A 16,384-nucleotide genomic window follows, 5' to 3' on the forward strand; every position below is an offset into this window, starting at 1 on the left:
GGGGAACCCCACTAATAACACTGAACCTTGGGGTACCCCACTAATAATACTGAACCTTGGAGTACCCCACAAATAACACTGAACCCTGGGGTACCCCACTAATAACACTGAACCTTGGGGTACCCCACTAATAACACTGAACCTTGGGGTACACCACTAATAACACTGAACCTTGGGGTACCCCACTAATAATACTGACCCTTGGGGTACACCACTAATAACACTGAACCTTGGGGTACCCCACTAATAACACTGACCCTTGGGGTACCCCACTAATAACACTGATCCCTGGGGTACCCCACTGACACCCCTAGACCATTCAGAGTATGAATCATTAACCACTACTCTACTACACTACTTACCAATCGCCTCATTTGGGGAGGGTGTTGCAGGCGGAGACCCAAGCTAGAACCAAAATCCCTCCCAATTAATATCATGATCAATAATTTACCCTCGGTGCATGTAGCAGCCTAGCCACTAGTAGATTAATGTGCAGAATGATCTGCTGAACGTTTAGATATGAAATATGACATACCTGCTTGGGACGGTTAAGTAGATATCGTTTTCTGCTCTCCTGTAGATTCCAACTAGGGGGTGTAAGGTATCAGACGACTTGTATTGAAGTGACCGATCTGAATATATTCCTGGTTTTTATGTAAGTCTTTCATATCTCCAGATATAAAATTATATGGAAAAGGGGATTTTTAAATGTGAGTCCGTTTTATAGCTAGCTGGAAAGTCTTTGAAGCTCAGTGAAGGACTGGTTTATGGTTTTACAATATCTCAGATTGAGAAGCTAACAGACATCCGGGCTCCAGCTAGGTTGGGATTTATAACCCTGGAGCTCTCCCACTGTGCCTGTGATCTCTGGTATCATACACACCACATTCCTGAGGGAGGGGGGAATTGGAGGGAAGCTGATTTGGGAATAGAAATGATACAAGATGGAGGATCCTAAGCAAGATGGATGATCGCGTCCATCTCTGTATGCTCACTTGCTACATACCCCACTAACAACACTGAACCTTGGGGTACCCCACTAACAACACTGAACCTTGGGGTACCCCACTAACAACACTGAACCTTGGGATACCCCACTAACACTGAACCTTGGGGTACCCCACTAACAACACTGAATCTTGGGGTATCCCACTAACACTGAACCTTGGTGTACCCCACTAATAACACTGAAGCTTGGGGTACCCCACTAATAACACTGAAGCTTGGGGTACCCCACTTATAACACTGAACCTTGGGGTACACCACTAATAACACTGAGCCTTGGGGTACACCACTAATAACACTGAACCTTGGGGTACCCCACTAATAACACTGAACCTTGGGGTACCCCACTAATAACACTGATCCCTGGGGTACCCCACTGACACCCCTAGACCTCTCAGAGTATGAATCATTAACCACTACTCTCTGAATACGATCTTTTAGCCAGTTTTCTATCCATTTACATTCAGATTTTTCCAGCCCATAGACTTTACCTTACACGTTAGCCATGTGTGGGGAACTGTGTCCAAGTATACCACGTCCACTGCCATCCTTCTGTCTAAGTACACCACATCCACCGCCACCCCTCTGTCCAAGTATACCACGTCCCCCGCCACCCCTCTGTCCAAGTATACCATGTCCACCGCCACCCCTCTGTCCAAGTATACCACGTCCACCACCACCCCTCTGTCCAAGTGTACCACGTCCACTGCCATCCTTCTGTCCAAGTACACCACATCCACCGCCACCCCTCTGTCCAAGTATACCACATCCCCCGCCACCCCTCTTTCCAAGTATACCACATCCACCACCACCCCTCTGTCCAAGTATACCACGTCCACCGCCACCCTTCTGTCCAAGTACACCACATCCACCGCTACCCCTCTGTCCAAGTATACCACATCCACCGCCACCCCTCTGTCCAAGTACACCACATCCACCGCCACCCTTCTGTCCAAGTACACCACATCCACCGCTACCCCTCTGTCCAAGTATGCCACATCCACCGCCACCCCTCTGTCCAAGTATACCACGTCCACCGCCACCCCTCTGTCCAAGTATACCACATCCACCGCCACCCCTCTGTCCAAGTATACCACATCCACAGTGGTAAACAGACAAAGCTTTATTGAACTATGGAAGGCACTCAGTCAGGGCAGTTCAAGGCACTCCGCAACATGCGGCTTGTAGAGACACTCATGATAAGAAGGCTAACGGGGACTCAGTGGGACCTTGGCTGTGGGGTCTGACCTCAGCACAGCCCTCACACAGCTCTCTAGGGACAACATCAGTCTCACAGGGGCTCAGCGGGGTCTTGGCTGTGGGGTCTGACAGCAGCACAACTCCCACACAGCTCTCTAGGGACAACATCAGTCTCACAGGGACTCAGCGGGACTTTGGCTGTGGGGCTTGATTTGGGTAGCGATGGCTCAAGAACTCAGGGGGACAGTCCAGGTAGCTATAATCCAGGCACGCAATGGGGCAGTTCAAGCAAGGGTAGTCTGAGCACACAATAGGGGCAGTTCATGACAAGGGGGTTCTGAGCACACAATAGGGGCAGATCATGACAAGGGGGGTCTGAGCACACAATAGGGACAGTTCATGACAAGGGTGGTCTGAGCACACAATAGGGTCAGTTCATGACAAGGGCGGTCTGAGCACACAATATGGTCAGTTCATGACAAGGGCGGTCTGAGCACACAATAGGGGCAGATCATGACAAGGGGGTTCTGAGCACACAATAGGGGCAGATCATGACAAGGGGGGTCTGAGCACACAATAGGGGCAGATCATGACAAGGGTAGTCTGAGCACACAATAGGGGCAGATCATGACAAGGGCGGTCTGAGCACACAATAGGGGCAGTTCATGACAAGGGGGGTCTGAGCACACAATAGGGGCAGATCATGACAAGGGGGTTCTGAGCACACAATAGGGGCAGTTCATGACAAGGGCGGTCTGAGCACACAATAGGGGCAGTTCATGACAAGGGTGGTCTGAGCACACAATAGGGGCAGATCATGACAAGGGCGGTCTGAGCACACAATAGGGTCAGTTCATGACAAGGGCGGTCTGAGCACACAATAGGGGCAGATCATGACAAGGGCAGTCTGAGCACACAATAGGGGCAGTTCATGACAAGGGTAGTCTGAGCACACAATAGGGGCAGTTCATGACAAGGGTGGTCTGAGCACACAATAGGGTCAGTTCATGACAAGGGGGTTCTGAGCACACAATAGGGGCAGATCATGACAAGGGCGGTCTGAGCACACAATAGGGGCAGATCATGACAAGGGCGGTCTGAGCACACAATAGGGGCAGATCATGACAAGGGTAGTCTGAGCACACAATAGGGGCAGATCATGACAAGGGTAGTCTGAGCACACAATAGGGGCAGATCATGACAAGGGCGGTCTGAGCACACAATAGGGACAGTTCATGACAAGGGTGGTCTGAGCACACAATAGGGGCAGTTCATGACAAGGGCGGTCTGAGCACACAATAGGGGCGGTTCATGACAAGGGTAGTCTGAGCACACAATAGGGGCAGTTCATGACAAGGGTGGTCTGAGCACACAATAGGGGCAGTTCATGACAAGGGTGGTCTGAGCACACAATAGGGGCAGTTCATGACAAGGGTGGTCTGAGCACACAATAGGGGCAGTTCATGACAAGGGTGGTCTGAGCACGCAATGGGGCAGTTTATGACAAGGGTGGTCTGAGCACACAATAGGGGCAGATCATGACAAGGGTAGTCTGAGCGCACAATAGGGGCAGTTCATGACAAAGGTGGTCTGAGCGCACAATAGGGGCAGATCATGACAAGGGTGGTCTGAGCACACAATAGGGGCAGTTCATGACAAGGGTGGTCTGAGCACACAATAGGGGCAGTTCATGACAAGGGTGGTCTGAGCACACAATAGGGGCAGTTCATGACAAGGGTGGTCTGAGCGCACAATAGGGGCAGATCATGACAAGGGTGGTCTGAGCACACAATAGGGGCAGATCATGACAAGGGTGGTCTGAGCGCACAATAGGGGCAGTTCATGACAAGGGTGGTCTGAGCACACAATAGGGGCAGTTCATGACAAGGGCGGTCTGAGCGCTCAATAGGGGCAGTTCATGACAAGGGTGGTCTGAGCACACAATAGGGGCAGTTCATGACAAGGGCGGTCTGAGCGCTCAATAGGGGCAGTTCATGACAAGGGCGGTCTGAGCACACAATAGGGGCAGATCATGACAAGGGCGGTCTGAGCACACAATAGGGGGCAGATCATGACAAGGGTAGTCTGAGCACACAATAGGGGCAGATCATGACAAGGGCGGTCTGAGCGCACAATAGGGGGCAGTTCATGGCTTCTAGGGACACTCACGATAGGTGGCTTGCAGGCACTCTGCAGCAGGTGGCTTCCAGAAAGGTAGGCAGCTTGCAGACACTCATGGTTCTGGCAGGGATGTCCTGGCTCACAGCAGGTGACAGCAGGGAAGGCAAATCTCCTCAGCACACAGCAGAGCGGGTAATCCAGGCCCCAGAGTATTAGGCAGAGTATCGTGGGGCCAACAGCAAAGCAGTTCTAGCCCAGAGAATTAGCAGAGTAACAGTGGGTACTCCCAGCCCTGGAGTATTAGTAGAGGGGCAGCGGGTACTCCCAACCCTGGAGTATTTAGTAGAGGGGCAGCGGGTACTCCCAACCCTGGAGTATTCTGCAGAGTGGCAGTGGATAATAGTCCTTACCTTTGGGGGGGTCTCCTGCAGAGTGCTCAGCGGGAATGACTTTGGAGGTCCAGTCCCCACCTGGACCTCCCAATGGCTTGCGAGTCCAGCAGCGGCGGAGACAGAAGACATATAACTGGTTCCTGCACTGGCCTGGCAACAGCCAGGATGCTTCCCAGTTGCCCTGGCAACGTCCAGCCCAGCGTCACGTTGCCAGGGCAAAGTGTCATGCCCCCTTGACTCGGGCCTTTGTCTCCTGGTGGGCGCAGAGCACAGAAAAGTCTCGGGCCCACACTGTACCTGCCAAGGGGCGCGCGTCGACTGGTTGGCGGCCCCACTCTGGAATCTCTCAGCGGTGTGTCACCCCTCCTCGCTTATGCGGCCCTTGGGGTGTGAGGGCCATCGCAGCGGTCACTTCCCCCCATCCTGCATGGCCTGCCTTCAAAGCCCACGTCAAGATGTGAGGAGGTGACAAGGGGCAGAGGGGTGAGGTGACCCCCTCATCCTGTGCAGCCTATCTTCAAATCAATCACCCCTCTGTCCAAGTATACCACGTCCACAGACACCCCTGCACTATATACTCTGTTGTACATTATATACTCCTGACCCCTGCACTATATACTCTATGTTGTACATTACATACTCCTGACCCCTGCACTATATACTCTATGTTGTACATTACATACTCCTGACCCCTGCACTATATACTCTATGTTGTACATTCCATAGTCCTGACTTCTGCTCTCCCCCTCCCCCCACTGCTATATATACACATAATATGGATTCTCTTTTGTTATAACCATTTCCTCCCAGCTGGACATTTTATATCGGATGATGTGATTGGAGCACAGACTTTTACATGGTGATAATAATGTGATACCATCCTCCAACTTTGGACCCTTAAACAGAAAGTGATAATGAGGGAGGAGTCAATACCCCAATGATGGTGTTCTTCAGGATCAGTCCAGTCTTCATCTTGGTTGTTCTCCCCCCATCCTCACTCTCTGACCTCTGGTGGGGCTCAGCCCCGCTGTTCTTCATGACTAAATCATGGACTAAATAAGGAAGTGCAGTACTTCTTGTGTTGGGAAGATGGCGATGAGTGATAGAGGGGGTGGGGACCCTCGTCCTATAATCCCCTCATCATTGTCCCTCCTATAAAAGACAGTTCTGGTTGTTTCCTCACTCTCTGACTAAGGTCCATGAATAAAGAAATGACCTGGTAGGAGATCAGAGGAGCCATTTCCTAGTTCCCTTGAGGGTGGAATTGTAAGCTCCTCAGAGACCAAGCTGCCTGATGTGGACGGAGTCCTGGTTTGGGGGAACCAATCAGCTCCTGTCTAGTAATCCTCTTTGTCTTTGTATTTTAGTCCATGGCCGGGAGATGAGGAAAACCTCCGAGGATTGTCTCACTTTGTCTCCAGACTGGAAAGTAGAAGATGAGGACATAACACAGTATAGTCCAGGAGAAAACCCGGCTCCCTCCAATGTCCATCCGGCACCACCCAATGTAGATGGACCATCGGTTTCCTCGTATCCTGAGGAACCTCAGACTGTACGGGACCGGGCCGGCCTTCCAACAGGGAAGAGGTTCTCCTGTACTGAGTGTGGGAAAGGTTTCCACTCAAAATTCCTTGTTAATAGGCATAAAATGTCTCACACGGGGGAGAAGCCGTATTCCTTTCCTGAGTGTGGGAAATGTTTTTCAAATTCCAGTCTTTACAAACATCAGAGATCTCACACAGGGGAGAAGCCATATTCCTGTCCTGAGTGTGGGAAATGTTTTTCAATTAAGTCCAATCTTTACAAACATCAGAGATCTCACACAGGGGAGAAGCCATATTCCTGTCCTGAGTGTGGGAAATGTTTTTCACAGAAGTCCAGTCTTTACACACATCAAAGATCTCACACAGGGGAGAAGCCATATTCCTGTCCTGAGTGTAGGAAATGTTTTTCAAAGAAGTCCAGTCTTTACAAACATCAGAGATCTCATACAGGGGAGAAGCCATATTCCTGTTCTGAGTGTGGGAAATGTTTTTCAATGAAGTTCGATCTTTGCAAACATCAGAGATCTCACACAGGGGAGAAGCCATATTCCTGTCCTGAGTGTGGGAAATGTTTTTCAATTAAGTCCGATCTTTACAAACATCAGAGATCTCACACAGGGGAGAAGCCATATTCCTGTCCTGAGTGTGGGAAATGTTTTTCACAGAAGTCCAGTCTTTACACACATCAAAGATCTCACACAGGGGATAAGCCATATTCCTGTCCTGAGTGTGGAAAATGTTTTTCACAGAAGTCACATCTTTGCACACATCAGAGATTTCACACGGGAGAGAAGCCGTTTTCCTGTCCTGTGTGTGGGAAATGTTTTTCACGGAAGTCCCATCTTTCCAGACATCAGAGATCTCACATGGGGGAGAAGCCACTTTCCTGTCCTGAGTGAGGGAAATGTTCCTCACTGAAGTCCTGTCTTCCTGTACATCAGGGGTTCCCCACAACCCTGGAGGTGTATTAGTGCCTTGAGTGTGGGAAATGTCTTCTAGATGAATGTTGCTGGACATCCCAGCTCTCAGGTGGGGAAGAAGCACACCCTGATATACACCTCAGATATACTCCATGGCTGATCTTCATCATGGAAGAAACAGTTGATAAGGAGATGAGAGGCCCCCAAAGACATGGATGAAGTGCAGTAAATGTCGGGGTGCAGAGTGGTCAGTAGATCCTGGAAATGAAGGACACAACTTCAGCCCTTCTTGGGTGTCGGAGTTGCGTTTCCTGATAATGATATAGCGGGTTACAGAGCTAGAAGCCGGGAGAGCCCAGATCTCGTTATCGGGGAACTTTACACAGACAACAAGAACTTCTGAAGTTGATGTCCTTCATTTCAAGGCTCTACAGAACAGTGGTGACCCCGAAGCGTCTCTCTGTCTTCAGTCCATCCTTCTCCCATCCCCCAACAGGAGGGAAGGAGAACACTGCCCCAAACTAGGGGGAACTTTCCTCTTATTACTTCCCTTGGCTTCTGTGTGGGTTTGGGTGGTTGGAGGAGTGCGGCACGAGAGGGAACACAGCTTGTTGTTCTATGTCTACATATGGGGTCTGGGTAGAGGGGATCCACCGGAAAATATTTCTACTCTTTGATTTTGTGCAAATCGTTTCTGTTTTCACTTTGAAGGGCGATATTATGTGTGGTTTGTAAAAGGGATTGGCCCAATAGTTACCACCCCACTTAGAGAATAGATGAACTAATATGACCAGCATTCATTCAGCCAAGTCACATGTTGGGATCTTTTCTACAATACTTTGTTATAATAATGGAACACGTTGTGTATTGTATTGTACACCAATAATAATGACTCCGCCCCCCACATTCCAGAAAAGGGATCTTCCTGGCCAATCAGATTCCTCCCTTTGTTATTTCCTGATTCTATGATTACAATTTTGTTAGAAGTAAAACTATAATAAAGAATTTATTGAGTGAAAAGAATTGTGTGTGTCGGGGCCACGATGGGGATCTCTGGGGCCCAAACATTTCTCACAGGAGACACTTTACAAGCCTTTGCAGGTCTTCCAGTTTCTTGTTCACCATGAATAATGGCCCAGAGTGCAGGGGTCAGGAGACTACTTCATACAGCCCTGAAAACAATGTGCAGTGGTCAGGAGTTACATCCCAGAGTACAGAGTGCAGTGGTCAGGAGTATGTGATTTACACCCCAGAGTACAGAGTGTAGTGGTCAGGAGTATGTCATTTCCATCCCAGAGTACAGAGTGTAGTGGTCAGGAGTATGTGATTTACATCCCAGAGTACAGAGTGTAGTGGTCAGGAGTATGTCATTTACATCCCAGAGCACAGAGTGTAGTAGTCAGGAGTATGTGATTTACATCCCAGAGTATAGAATGTAGTGGTCAGGACTATGTGATTTACATCCCAGAGTACAGAGTGTAGTGGTCAGGAGTATGTGATTTACATCCCAGAGTAGAGTGCAGTGGTCAGGAGTATGTCATTTCCATCCCAGAGTACAGAATGTAGTGGTCAGGAGTATGTGATTTACATCCCAGAGTACAGAATGTAGTGGTCAGGAGTATGTGATTTCCATCACAGAGTACAGAGTGTAGTGGTCAGGAGTATGTGATTTACATCCCAGAGTACAGAGTGTAGTGGTCAGGAGTATGTGATTTACATCCCAGAGTACAGAGTGTAGTGGTCAGGAGTATGTGATTTACATCCCAGAGTACAGAATGTAGTGGTCAAGAGTATGTGATTTACATCCCAGAGTACAGAGTGTAGTGGTCAGGAGTATGTGATTTACATCCCAGAGTACAGAGTGTAGTGGTCAGGAGTATGTGATTTACATCCCAGAGTACAGAATGTAGTGGTCAGGACTATGTCATTTACATCCCAGAGTACAGAGTGCAATGGTCAGGAGTATGTCATTTACATCCCAGAGTACAGAATGTAGTGGCCAGGAGTATGTGATTTACACCCCAGAGTATAGAATGTAGTGGTCAGGACTATGTCATTTACATCCCAGAGTACAGAGTGCAGTGGTAAGGAGTATGTCATTTACATCCCAGAGTACAGAATGTAGTGGTCAGGAGTATGTGATTTACATCCCAGAGTATAGAATGTAGTGGTCAGGAGTATGTGATTTACATCCCAGAGTATAGAATGTAGTGGTCAGGACTATGTGATTTACATCCCAGAGTATAGAATGTAGTGGTCAGGAGTATGTGATTTACATCCCAGAGTATAGAATGTAGTGGTCAGGAGTATGTGATTTACATCCCAGAGTACAGAGTGTAGTGGTCAGGAGTATGTGATTTACATCCCAGAGTACAGAGTGCAGTGGTCAGGTGTATGTCATTTCCATCCCAGAGTATAGAATGTAGTGGTCAGGAGTATGTGATTTACATCCCAGAGTACAGAGTGCAGTGGTCAGGAGTATGTCATTTCCATCCCAGAGTACAGAATGTAGTGGTCAGGAGTATGTGATTTACATCCCAGAGTACAGAATGTAGTGGTCAGGAGTATGTGATTTCCATCACAGAGTACAGAGTGTAGTGGTCAGGAGTATGTGATTTACATCCCAGAGTACAGAATGTAGTGGTCAAGAGTATGTGATTTACATCCCAGAGTACAGAGTGTAGTGGTCAGGAGTATGTGATTTACATCCCAGAGTAGAGTGTAGTGGTCAGGAGTATGTGATTTACATCCCAGAGTACAGAGTGTAGTGGTCAGGAGTATGTGATTTACATCCCAGAGTACAGAGTGCAGTGGTCAGGAGTATGTGATTTACATCCCAGAGTACAGAGTGTAGTGGTCAGGAGTATGTGATTTACATCCCAGAGTACAGAATGTAGTGGTCAGGAGTATGTCATTTACATCCCAGAGTATAGAATGTAGTGGTCAGGACTATGTGATTTACATCCCAGAGTACAGAGTGCAGTGGTCAGGTGTATGTCATTTCCATCCCAGAGTATAGAATGTAGTGGTCAGGAGTATGTGATTTACATCCCAGAGTACAGAGTGCAGTGGTCAGGAGTATGTGATTTCCATCCCAGAGTACAGAGTGTAGTGGTCAGCAGCATGTGATTTACATTCCAGAGTACAGAGTGTGGTGGTCAGGAGTATGTGATTTACATCCCAGAGTACAGAGTGTTGTGATCAGGATTATGTGATTTACATCCCAGAGTGCAGTGGTCAGCAGTATGTGATTTACATCCCAGAGTGCAGTGGTCAAGAGTATATGATATACAATCCCCATACAGAGTGAAGTAGTCAGAAGTAGTATTTCATGTACAGCGCACAGTGGGTAAGCTCATGTCTTATACAGCCCAGCATTTAGATGTGGCCATTGGTCAGGAGCATGTCATACACGGCGCAGCAAAAAGAGTGCAGTGGTTAGGAACATCACATACAGCTCTGTGTATAGAGTGTGGTGGTCAGGAGTATGTCATATACAGCCCTGTGTACAGAGTGCAGTGCTCAGGATTATATCTTAGGCCTGTGTACAGTGGTCAGGAACATATCATATGCAGACCTATGTATAGAGTGCAGTGGTCAGGTTTATATCTTAGGCCTGTGTACAGAGTGCAGTGGTCAGGAATATGTCATATACAGTCCCCTGTATAGAGTGCAGTGGTCAGGATAATATCTTAGGCCTGTTTACAGAGTGCAGTGGTCATGACTATATTATATACAGCTCTATGTACAGAGCGCAGTGGCCATGAGTATATCATATACATCCCTGTGTACAGAGTGCAGTGGTCAGGAGTATATCATATACAGCTTTGTGTACAGAGCGCAGTGGTCAGGTGTATATCATATACTGCCCAGCATGCATAGTACAATGGTCAGGATGTTGTGGTATACAGCCCGGTATACAGAGTACACTGGTGAGGAATATAAACCCTTGTAAGGAATGCAGGTATCCAGCGACAGCCGGGATGACCAGATCGGTGGGCTATGCCTAAGAAATGTGGAATAAGATGGAGTAGGAGGAGTGTGATTACAGGGGGTGTAAAGTCAGGAGGTTTGTTACCTCCATGCATTCTATATATGAAGGTAAATACCCTTCTCTGTACATCAGCCCCCTCAATACTCACCTGAGCCCCATCCTGATCCAGCAATGTGCACAAGATCCTCAGCAGTCTGGGGACTCTCCATCCTCATTGGCTGAGACAGGAGCAGGGGCCATTGGCTTCTGCTGCTGTCAATCACAGCCAGTGAGCCAATGAGGAGGGAGAGGGGACTTTGTGGACACACAGAGCAGCAGCTCACTCCCGAGCCTGCTTGGATGCCCCCATAACAAGCTGCTTGCTGTGGGGGCACTCAACAGGAGGGAGGAGCCAGGAGCGCCTGTGGGGACCTGAGAAGAGGAGGATCCGGGCTGCTCTGTGCAAACCATCACACACAGCAGTAAGTATGACATGTTTGTTTTAAAAGAAAAAAAAATGTTGCTTTTACAATCGCTTTAAATGGAGTTTACTAATGGACACGACACCCTCAGACCATAAACAAAGCAAAAGTGACAAATAAATGTGACAGCAAATAACCAACCCAACAACCTGACTATAATACACTGTGTACAATGGAGGGAAGCTGACATACACCGGGCAGACCCAGGACTGGGAATCAGGGGAGCAGAGATGGGGAACAGAATGCAGGAAACCAGAATCAGGGGAAAGTATACAAGATACAGGACGCAGGATCCAGCAGGGAAGCGGCTCACAGGCAGAACACTGAGGCACTGATGAAAACTACGGGGGGATTATATACCTTCCCAGCAGCCAGCATCAGGTGGAGCCTCATTACTGACACCTTCTGTCTGCTGAGAGACACCGCAATGTCTCCTCTTTACTTCCTCCTGACTCACCTCTCACCCAGAGCTTCCTGTCTGTACCTGACATCACTTCCTGTCTATACCTGACATCACTTCCTGTATGTACCTGATATGACTTCCCATGTGTACCTGACATCACGTCTTGTATGTACCTGACATCACTTCCTGTCTGTATCTAACATCACTTTCTCTCTGGGTAGAAGGGCACTCACCACCTGGTGGAGCTCAGAGGAACTGCAGCTCCAAGAAATGTCTCGTAGTTTGAACCTTCTTGTTGTTTCTAAGTGTTCTGGAATGATCATGTCCATGTCTGGCAGGTTCCAGGACTCTTCAGAGTGGCAGTGAGGTGATGACTCCGGAACACTCTCTGGGTTCCATCACCAGGCAGTGCAATTATACCCGACTGCTGGGAGCCGGCATCTCCTTTCCTACAGTGAAAGTATAATTGTGACATCAGCAGAGAGGTAGTGGGAGGGTGGGATCAGGTAAGTACCACCACTGACCACCAATGCTGGGCTGGGGGTACACTTTATTCTCACTGACACCAATAATAGAGCTTATATTATCTCACTGACACCAACAATGGGGCTTATTTTATCTCACTGACACCAACAATGGGGCTTATTTTATCTCACTGACACCAATGATGGATGTCAAGGAAATCATGCCCACGGTGACTGGCTAACTGGAGTGAGATCCTTGATTGGTGGAGAAGGAATGAGGGTGGAGCTTTCTCTGAATTCTCTAGAATTCTCATCTGTTGACAATTGATGGACTGATCTGAATTCTGTGTGAAATATATCTGGTTGTTAATGATTGGCCGGAAATCAGGCGGTCACACCCCTAACCGATGACTCCTCAGCTGTCGGCAGGTTTCCCCACTGACAGCTGCATGTCCACAAAAGAATTGTCAGCAATTACAAATTGTGGAAAACCCCTCAGAATGTCTCTGAGAAGAAATGATATTTTATCTTCTCTCCAACTCAGACTATATTTGTCTTAGACGTAAGAGGCCCAAAATCCCGAGTCCCTGTCAGGTCTGAGCTCCAGCCGGATACAATCACCTTCTCCACTCACATAGTTTGCTTTTGTAAATGAAGTGAGTACAGAATTGAGGAAAGCGAGGACACCCGGCAACAATGGGATTCTGTCCTATCTCCTGCACCCGGAGCAAATGAACAACATGTACCAGCCTTCCCAGCCCCATCAATGTACACTGTGGAGGCATCTTGTATGTAGACTCTGGATTCAACAAACCAGCAGCCTGGCCATTCAGGAACGTACCATTGTTCAGTTCTGGGGGGGAACAAACATCTCTCATGGAAAGGAGCTCTGGGGAGTCAACAGACCAATCTTTCATCTATACATATGTTTCCATCTCTCCACATCACTCCATTCTTTTTCTGGACAAAACCATTATAAATATCAGCGACAGATTTACAAATCTAGGATTTTACAATGAGAACACAATGTCACAAGGGATCTATAAAAGATTTTATCCGGACACAAGATCCCATTGTAAGAAAGGAATTCTGAATATGAACAGCGACTGTTATGTGGGATCCCATTATATTCAGTGCGGGGAAATGTATCTTTTATATTTTACTGAAACCTTAGATAATAAATTACATTTATGTCCCAGAAATTAACTTTACTGTATTTGTAACTGAAATTGTACCTTTCATAAATCATTGCACTAATATTGTGTAAAATAATAAATCATAAAACATTAGAACTACTAACAATTTATCCTCTAGTGTGTCTGCTGTTGTGAAGAAATATATATAATATTTGGGGGTTTTAAGTAATTTTAAGGTATAAATGGTTTTTAAAACATGTAAACAAAAAAAATGTAAAATGTCTCCAGGTCTCCATGGACCCCTTCATTCCACACAGTCTCCAGGAACCGGGAAACCACAGAGAAACCAAGTGTCCCCCGACTTCCTCTCCAGGCTGGGATGTCCCCCTGGTTGGGTGCCCCCTACAGTAGAAGAAGCAGACTGCACCTGCCTACATCTTCTTTATGCTTTGTCTGATCAGGATGGCGGTCATTTCTCCCTGAACACGGAGCTCCCTAAACACGAGGTAAACGTGGTGCAGCATTGAGCCCCGTCCAGCTGTAGTGTAGACTTTGACAGGCTGCAGGCAGCGGGGCTGGACGCTGTACCTGTGCCTACCAGGTGTATTATAATGCCAGCATTGCACCCACAGGGGCTGGACCCCCCATGTACAAGGGGCCTAAGAGATACCATCAGCTGGTGTCCCATTCCACCAGACCCCTATAACTGGAAGAGGACATTTTTGGGGGGATGTGTTGTAGAAGAACCCAGACCACGGTATTGTGTGATGAAATTATAATTCAACTTTATTAATCATCATATATATGTGACACTTTAACAACAGAAGAAAAGAGATAGATTGTTTACATTTCAAGGATCTATTTATACCATTTATATCATCTATGCTAAGAAACTCATTAACATATGACACACCCCTCATTAACACAAGCCACGCCCACTTATGTATCCCTCTAAACATCCAAATCCCTGTAAATTCCCAGAAGACACTTTCATCTTTTATCCATAACAAGCTGATTGGGTACAAGAGAACCCCGAGCCCCTCCTGCTCATTCCCACACAAGTCCATGTCACCATCTACAAGGTGAGAGGACCTGAAGGAGAACAAGACCATGACCACCAGGACCATCGCCTGACTGAAGCCAAGCTCACATTTCTTTCTAATGCTGCTTCTATGGTCTCCTCAGATACAGATTTGTCAGATGTACATTAGTGGAACCCTTTCACTCCGGCCAATGTAAGGTTTCCATCAGCAGCAGCACGGCCTTATAGCTACAGCACCCGGGGGTTGTCTACATTTGTTAGGCCAACTGTCAGCTTTCTGGTGGAAGTGATTCAGCTGCACTGAAGGTCCTCCCCCCACCATGTATAACGGGCTCAGCTGTCCCTCCTGCAAGCCCAAGACAGGCATGGTGGGTGTCAGTGGTGAGAGCAGAAGGAGATCAGCAAACATCTGATCTCTGATCTCCCCTTCAGTGAATGGATGTGGGAGGTGGGAGATTATGTCATTTCTGGGTTCAGCGCTGTCATTCTCCAGTCACTATGGTTTGGGAAGGAGCTGATTAGGCATGATCTGTGCTTAACCATCTTTCTTGGGGTACAGAGGTGACATTGGGGGTCTAATAATGTTCTGATGTCTCTTTAAAGAGGACCTGTGACCAGAAATATGTACCAACCCCCTATCTGACAGAAGCCATGTTAAGTGAAAAAAGAGTTGAAAAAAATTAAAGTAACACTATAAAAATTTTAAAACCCATAAAACAAATCACACGACACATTTTACATATCATTGCACAAGCGAGAGTGAGAACAATCATTCTGAGGCCATCGTTCACGGGTAACTATCTGAACTGATAACCTATAAAGGCTCTTAAAGCGTCATCTTTGAACAATTTTTGGTACTGAAGTTTGTCACCATTTCACAAGTACGCACAATGTGTAAAGTTTGACATGTTTGGTATCTATATACTTGATGCCAACCCCATATTTTATATTTCACCAAACAAATTGGGTCATATATTGTGTTCTTTGTGCACTAACATTATCTTTAGTGATTTTTACAGAAAAAAAATTTGATAAACAGCTGTACTAATATTCTGTGACATGAAAAATGGCAGCTACCACCATTATATTCTCCAGAGTCTCTGCTTTCAGAAAATAAAAGAAATGTTTGGGGTTTTAACTAATCATATGGCCTGAAATGTGAATTTAACTAAAAACAAAAGCAAAATAAACTCTGGCAGTGAAAGAAAATACAGCAATATATAACATTTCAAAACCAAAACTATGATAGCAACTAATGGCTTAAGAAGCAAACCCACCATATTACTCAACCAGGTTCCAACTAAACCCACCCAAAACATTGGATCCCACCTCCCCCCACCCAGGTTCCTGTTGGAACTCCTTTACCTTGTGTAGATATCCCCTTCTGAGATCCTCATGATCTAATATAAATGTACAACACTCTCTATCTGACACCATTTGTAGACTCCACCTTGGTCTGCCAAGAGATAGTCAGCTGCCATGCAGTTCTGTGACACCATCTTAGGTGGTGGAGCCACTTCTGCTGTCAGCTCTGCTATAACATCAATGGTGTCATTGGTTATCTGATCCATGTCTCCAGTACTCCGGTCCATCTTACTTATCTTAGATTCCCCATCCCGTCTATGAAGGGCTCACTGCATAAAGCAGCTCCAATCCAGAGAAAATGTTTCTTCTCACTGGAAGGCATGGGGAGTATTGGGAG

This window comes from Staurois parvus, unplaced genomic scaffold (genome assembly GCF_062004578.1).
Source record: "Staurois parvus isolate SC_StPar_1 unplaced genomic scaffold, SC_StPar_1.0 ptg000191l, whole genome shotgun sequence".
Classification (NCBI taxonomy): Eukaryota; Metazoa; Chordata; class Amphibia; order Anura; family Ranidae; genus Staurois; species Staurois parvus.